This window comes from Poecilia formosa, unplaced genomic scaffold (genome assembly GCF_000485575.1).
Source record: "Poecilia formosa unplaced genomic scaffold, Poecilia_formosa-5.1.2 Scaffold7, whole genome shotgun sequence".
NCBI classification, from domain to species: domain Eukaryota; kingdom Metazoa; phylum Chordata; class Actinopteri; order Cyprinodontiformes; family Poeciliidae; genus Poecilia; species Poecilia formosa.
Window position 1 is genome coordinate 2806302 of NW_006799946.1, and position 8235 is coordinate 2814536.

Consider the following 8235-nt stretch of genomic DNA (forward strand, 5'->3'; position numbering starts at 1 on the left):
GTGTGTGTGTGTGTGTGTGTATATATTTATGAAAAGCATTTACAAACCAAGCATTTATTGTAAGCTTGTAAGCATAAATTGTAAGCATTTTACAATTACGAACACTTAAATCTAAAAAGACATATTTAAATTTGTGAAAAAAGTTAGATATTTTGGCAGATGTAGACAGTTTTTGCAAGCCGCTGTGAATAAAGATTTCGAATTAAAAATATTGAACTTTTTGTGTTTCGTTTAAAACATTAACCTTTTTAGCGATTGTTGTCTGCCGAGTGCTCTCACATTGTGTAAATTAACACGAGGGGTATTACGCAGCTGTTGGAGCAAAAACGAGGTTAATTTGTTTGGCCTCATTTCCTTTGGTGACAATTTGTCTGCGTTAAGATAACAGCATAAAGACAGGATGAACACAGAAGCATCAAGGCATACAGAAAGGGGTATTATTATAGCTACATAAGGTCGAGCAGTTTTTAAAATCATGCTTCATCTGCAGCAGAGCGGGAGGTTCTGGAGGATACCGTATGTGGGACAAATTAAACAGGCTTTATGCTCCGGGTTTTAAAGCACGGCCTCTTCAAGCTCACCAAGGAAATTGAGTTTGTGACCGAAAAAATGCACTTTCCTCTTAACCCCCTGACCAGCCGTCACAGACACACAAACTTTCTCTTTGAAGGCTAAACGGGCAGAAACGAGGGAGGATTGGCTGTTCTTCGGAGTTATGGAAGCCCTGATCCTATTACCCGCCACCCCGTGAAAAATGTGTCTGCAGGCCCCAGGAGCTTTTAACCTTTCACTGCTCCGCGCTTTGATTCATGGAGACCAGCGGCGCTCTCATGTGAGTGTTGGCCCGCTGAAAAATGTGGAGCCAGTGTTTTCTGGCCTCAAGGTAAGTCCGAGTCCTGCCTCGCAGTAAACATAGGGATTCCCTGCGACTGGGGAAAAAGTGAAATAAAAGGAATATTTCTCCGCAGTTTTTCCACTGAGAAAACACATCAATCAAGAGCCAATCTCTCACAGTGCATGTTATAGAAATTGTACATGTTTTTTTGTTTTTTTTTCATGATAGCCAGCCTCAAGGCAGCTGCAGAAAGTGTCTGCTGATCAGAGTTTAAAGCCACACACGCCAGCTTTCTGCAAGTTTAAATCAGTCACTTTTGGGTTTTTTCTTTTTCTTTTTAGGAACAAATGCAGTTTTAGATGTATACCGACTCACAAAAGTAACTTTACTGAATTTTCTTAGCATTCTACTTGCTAGTCTTACATGGAGGAGACAGTGTTGGGAGTTCATAACCCACCTGCAGCCCATGAGTTGCCGGTTTGAAGCCCCGCTCCGTCTGTCCGTCTCAGTGGGTAACAAAAAGTCACCCTGTTTGTTTTGGTCCAACACTGACCAGAGCACATTCTTCCACATGTTTGCTGCATCTCTCTGTGTCTCCCTGTTCACACTGCAAGCATATATGGTCCAAACCAGATTTTTGGGGGGATCAAATGACCGAGTCAGACTTTTTTACTATAAGCTCATTCGCCTTTTATTTGTGCGCAATGCCATTAGTTGTCCTTTTCATTGATTTCGTTTGAGCAGTGGATCTCTGCAGCTCCTCCAGAGTCACCTTAGGCTGATTATCTGCCTTCCTTGTGTCTCACTGTAGTTTGGTCATGTCTTGTGGTTACAGATATTCCATAGCCTTTCAGTTTCAGAAGATGGATAGGACAGTGCGCTGAGGTGTTCAATGCCTGGAATGCTGTTTTAAAAAAACCCAATGCAAAATAAAAACATTTGATCCTTCAGAAATCTAGAAGAAAATGCAACTCAACTATGAGATGCACAATTTTTTTTTCTTCCAAATGTGTGTTTTCTAGAATTAAACTAAGACAGAGCAAAAATAGACAGCTTAGACCCCGGATAAGCTTAAACGTCTGCTAATGGGGACCTGCGGCTCATGCCTTTTCAGATTAGATTTATCATTCAATAAAAAGTGGATTTATTGATCTCATTTGTGATGCTTAGCTACAGCCCATTTAGTTCCACATCACAGGTCTCCATATGAGTTACTGCCAAGAGCCGGAGCATTAAAAGAGCTGACAAAAGAGGGTCTGAGTCCCCCGAAAAAACTCAGCCGTTTTAGCTGCTTTGTTGCCAGCCCACAAAGAGGAGCCTTTGGGTGCGGGGGCGGGGACTGGTGGTGGTGGGGGGGAAGAAACTCACGACAATCGCACAAGTCACAATATCTACTTGTGTGGCAGACCGTAACTTGCCATGCACCTCAGCTAACGTGTTGGTTTAAATACCAAGGAGAAGCTCTGAAAACAGGCATTAAAGTAGCCCAAATCCCCCTCAAGTGGCTGTGTGCTTAGCATGGTCTCTGAAAGGTATCCAACCGTTTATGTGAAACCTAAGCACTTCTTGATCAAAGGCTTTTAGGAGACTGCGAGGTGAATGAGGAGCCTTGTACAATTCTCTGATTACTTTTTTTTTAAGTCAGCACAAGCGTGTGGGTGTATGCATGTGTGCATGTGTGTGTGTGTGTGTGTGCGTGTGTGTGTGTGTGTGTGTGTGTGTGTCTCCAAAGGCAGGAATCTTTCACCGGGGAGAACGGATTAACACATCAAATCCTTCCCTTCAATCAATTGGGAGGTAATGGAGCGAAATCGGGAAACACACACGCTGCACATTGCCTGCACGCACAACAGATTAAGGAAGCTTTCTCTTCTGCACGCCTTGATGAACACTTGTACTCAGATGTAGCAAAACAAAACTTTTTTCTTTTTTATGGAGGAAAATGAATCAGGGGGAAATGATGCTTTAGTTTATTGAATAGGATCTTAAAATATTTCCAGCTGTTGCCTAGAATTATAGAAAACAGAAATAAGTACAATAACTTTCCACTTTGTTTTCTCCTCCCCTTTGTTCATGGAGGCAAACCCTGCATGGTTCCTGACAGAAGCTGCAGCACCGCTCTGTGTTTGGACAAACTTGACCCTCAACCTCCTGCTGTGGGCCCATGACCTCTCTCGCTGACCCGTCAACATACTAATTTGTCAACACCCCCCCCGCCCCCCAACCTCTCCATCTAGGTTCTCGTCCGTGGTCCCTCAGACTCTCCTGTCTTTGCAGACACAGCTCTGCTCACAATCAATACCGCGACTGTGTGAAAAGTTAAATTAGCGAAAGAGAGCGGCATCTGTAGTTCAGAGCCATAAATATTAATGTGCTTTTGTTTTATACATGTTCAGAGTCAAAGCAAGCGTGGCGCTTAACGTTAAGTTGGTGCTGCATTCAGCACTTTCTGGGGATTTTTACAACACTCTGGTGCATTTAAAGCACCTATTTGTCTGCTTTATATTAGACATTAGATTCAGTAGCTGTAATTTTATGAAGACAGTCCACTGTCGTCGTCTTCTATTGCTACCTGAAAATGTGTTGTGCTAGTGGGCTACTGTATACACATTAGGTCAGAAGTTTACATACACAACAGGTTATTTGACCCCAACTGATGCTGTGATTGGCTTCACATTTTCTGAAGACGTATCCTGAAAAAATTTCACTTAATAACTTTATGATGGAGAGCTGGAAGGACAGTGGGGAACTGTCATCTTTAACTGAAGATTCGTGGTTGGAAAAAATCTTGAATAATTATGATTACCAATCACTTAAACGCTTGACGACAATAAAATAATCAAAGAAAAACAACTGCTGAACCCAGCTATTGCCAGTAGTTAAAGTGAGATCATTTCCGCAAGCATCGTGTGAAGAGAACCTGAAAGAACTGGAAGTAAAAAGCTGCGCAGCCTTAAAGAAAATCTGATCACTTAGGATAATAGGGAAATAATGGCTCTGATTTCCCAGAAAACATAAAGATGGGATTGTAGACCAATGGAAGAAGGTCATGTCATCTGATGAGTCTAGATTTACCTTGTTGCATAGTGGTGGGCACTTCAGTGTAAGGAGAGAGGTGCATACGGTACTGCACCTCTGCGCTTAGTGCCAACTGGACAGGCCTACGGTCGCAGCTGCGGGTTCAAGTTCAGTAGCATTATGAGTCCAAAGAATGAGGTGAGCTGACAGCCTGGATATGTTAAACGGGCTGATTATCCCGTATCTGAATTTCATATTCCAAGACGACGGTGCCAGGATTGTGAAAATGCGGTTAAAGGAGCATGCGATGTTCTTTTCGCACACCACAGAGTCCAGATCTGAACTCTGCTGAGAAACTTTAGGACCTGCTGAAGGAGAATTTGCAAAGCCGTTTGACTCCTTCACATTTCCTTCGTAAGATCTTCACAAAAAAATGCATGCAACTATCTTATCGATGTGACATTACAACATTATAACCAAACAACGGCATCTTGAACGTGTTCCATAATCAAAGCCAAGGGCAGTCCAAGGAAACGTTTGAGTGACCTTTTTAATGGTCAGTGTATTTTGATTAACATCTCAGTAAGCGCTTTCTCAGTCCATGTTTACTTAAAACTCACTTCATTCTTCTGTAGATTCGGTGTTCCAGGTGTTCGAAGCTGGAGCTTGTCTTCAGGGGTTTTCAAGTACATTGCAATTTTTAGTTCTGGTGTTTCTTGAGTTGTTCCTGAGTAGCTTTTATCTGAAGGGTGACAGTTTGGATCATATGATTGAAACATAACAGCTGGGACGATGATCCCAAAGTCAAATCAAAATTGATTGTGGAGTGAAGGAGTAAAGCAGGTCAACTTTGAGCTTAGCGAAGACCTTTCTGAGACCTCCACCTCTTTGTGGATTATGTTTAAAATTCGGTTTCAGTACAATTATTTGTACGAGCACCAATTCCCAACAAATGTCGTCTCAAAGCACTTTACAAAAAATGTGCGTCCACACACCCAATAAATCTAAGTGAACTAAGCCGATGTCAAATTCTGAATCATGTGTTCGAAACAGTCCGTCTTTCGGTCCTTCACCAACTAGAGAAATCACACCAAGCCCACAGTTTTTTGTGTCGAAAACAGAACGTTAAATTCCAGGTAACAGGCCAAACATACAGAAAACCGGATCGGTTTCCCCCTCGCAAACTAATCCGCTGTAGTGTGTGCCTCCCTCCTTTGGCACGTGTCGCCACGTGTTTAGCGACAAACGGAGAGCGTCTGCACTAATGCTGATGGAGCAGCAATCCTTCTGGGGATCCATCCGCCCATTTCCCCTTTTTAGGTGCAGTGAAAAAGCAGCAATTTAAAAACACTGAAGTCGCAGAGGGGGACTGTGTGGAAATGCGATCAGACAAAAGAACTCTGCTAAGCACCGCGGCACAGAAAAGATTGTGAAAGGTGAACGAATGGTTTTGAGCGACGCCAGGCGATCTCAAAAAGTGGGAAACGCATGGTATTCATTCCCCATGACTTTCTGTCCTGCTTTGTCACATGTAAGATACAAACTTCAATATATTTTATCAGCGTTTTATGCGAGAGCCTTTGTTTTCAGCATCATTACTCTGATTATTTGGAAAAGTGTTATTTAATTAAAGGGGTGGAATTATGCATTTTCCAGGCACAATCAAGTTATTATTGTTCAACTTCACAATTATAGACTACTTTGTTATAAATTTGATGTCATATGAATACATGTGCAAGACACCGCCTTCGTGTTCCCCTCAGGTTTGTTAAAGATGGTGTGCCGCACGCTAAAATGGATGCTTCTTCTTGGACCCGGACACTGGCTGAGAACTAAACTACTTAAAAGTTGTCAGAGTGAACATATGGAGGCGCAGGTCAAAGGAAGGCAAGACAAACATTTGGAGACGTAAGAGGTGCACTTTTTAAATCCGGACCCGGACAGAGGCGTGCCAGAGCAGACTGCGAGGCAGAGCCCTGGCACCGCCGCGTAATCCATTTGTTCATGGCAGAGGCGTTAATGTCTGAGCAGCTCCAAGCCAAAAAACATAAGGGAGCGCTTTAATCAAAACTTGCATGAATCACAGCCGTAAAATCTCTGCAAACGTTTGAACAGGGGTGAGAGGTGAGCAAGCGTCACTTTGGACTCCTGAGCCCGAGAACGACAGGGCGAAACCCTTCCTGCGTGTGAAGTCACGTCAGGAGAAAAAAGAGGAACGTGTGCGGTGTCAGTATGGTGGCAGCTTTGAACAAGGGGGCTGTGGGGTGCGGATTAGGGCTGTCAATAGACCCCAGTGTGGCTGATCCTTTCAGGGGTTAAAGACCAGGAAATCACTCTCTCAGACTCACAGACATAAAGCCGTATGAGCACAAGCCCTCGCTGACTTTCCTCTGGTGGCTGATGAGGTGTCTTAGCTGATTAATGCCGCGCAGAACTTTGGAGGTCGTTTCCAGGACTTTAATTAGGCCAGGCACTAACTAAATCACACTTAGACAATTGAGTTCTCAGTTATCTTGAATTAGGCTCAGCTGAGGGCCAGGAAACCTGATTACCGTGTTTACATGAGGAGAAGTCCCCAATTTAAAGGTCAGCAGAAGGGGAGGATAATAGAATATTGGTTACCTAGAGTAGATATTGGACAAAATGAAAAGTTATGCGAGCTTCCTGCGGTGTTTCGCGACAGTTATAACTGCTGGGGTGGTTCAGGAGACTCGCGCCGAGGCCAGACAAGCCCAAATCAGATTAACAAGCCAAATTTAAGTGATTTAACAATCTCTGTGGAGAGGTTAATCCCATTACAACAATGACCTCCTCCTCCCTAAAGCCAACAGGAACCAGCTTTTTTTTTTTTTTTTTAATGGTTTCTAATTAATTGCCTCTCAAACCTTCCCACAAGCACCTCTGCGACAAGTTATCTTACCGGCTGATTCTCTGGTCTTCTTGGTTGCAGAGCTTCAAATAAGCGTTGTTTCATGACCACGTTTGATATGTCTTAGCATGTTAAGGCTCTATTTTCTTTTAGTATTTTTTTTCTCCATATCATTTATATCTTAGATCTACAGATCAAAGTGCTTTTGATGCAATGCAGCTCTCTTAAGGTAAACTCGTTGAAAGACGTGTACTTATATACTTATATCTGGTTGTGAAAACAACCCGTTCATTGTGTACATACTACATCTCAGTCCACCACTCCTAACAATGGCTGTAAATGTCATAACGGAAAGGCATTGTTGTGATGACTTACAGAAAAAAAACAGGAGCTTCTTAAAGAGACAGATGCCCAATTTCTAGGCGTCAAATTGTGAAATCAAATTTCTTTTATGTCATGTTTGATGTATAGTATTTTCATAACAACAGAAAGTAACAGTTGCCTGCTTGTGCTATGAAATGGCTCTATGGGTCTGAAAAATGCCTAACATTGCCTATTTAATATTCTAGAAAATGTATACATTTTCACTTTGTTAAAGTTTTATTTTAAAACTTTAAAATAGAAATAAAATAGTAGTTATTTAAAATGAGAACATGTTGTAGACGTGGTTTAAATTATACGTAGTCTCTCTTTTATAGGTGAGGTAACATTTGCGGCTCTAAACGACTTTTGTTCAGCTGGACTGGGGGCCAAAATGGCTCTTTGGCTAAGCATCAGCCTGCTGATTACACAATCATTGAGATGAAGTGTGTCCAAGCAGATAAATGCCTATAAAACATGCAGCCCTCCAGGAACCAACTTAGCTATAGCCAACAAAACGCTGTATGCTGTGTTTTCTGTAATGCAGGTTGCCCACCAATATACAACAAGATCCAAACCGTTCACATTTCTGGTCTGCTGCTCCTTTATTGCACGTCCATTTCCACTAGTTAAATGCATTTACTCTTGGAGCAATTGCTTATGAGTATATATCAAACTCATTACTTAAAACATTATCCAGACTTTTGGAGGAGTGGTCCATCCGGCCATGAGGGAGGAAAAGCCAAACGAGGGAAACAGGAAAAAAGGAGGGACGGTGGAGTGACACTGGGATTCGACTTGGGAAAATTCTCTGTGGTCACTCATAAAATGGCGAAAGCAGGAAAGAAAACATGTTCCTGCAGACCGCGTAGGGATTTGATGGGACTTAATGAACTCTAGTGTGTGGTGTTTGGATGGAGACAAAGAAACACAGGAAGGACTTTGGTCAAATTCATCAACCACAAAGTGTAATCCAGTGTGTTGGACGGTGGTCTCAGCTTTATTTCTGGGGCCAACAGGGAGGTCATTATAAAACTAATTGGCTTTCTTTTTTATGTATGAAGCCTTTTGCATTTTTTTCTTTTGGGTTACTCAAAGGCTCTAAGTTTAGGAAGTGCATTTATATATCCAGAAAGAACTTCAAATTGCTTTA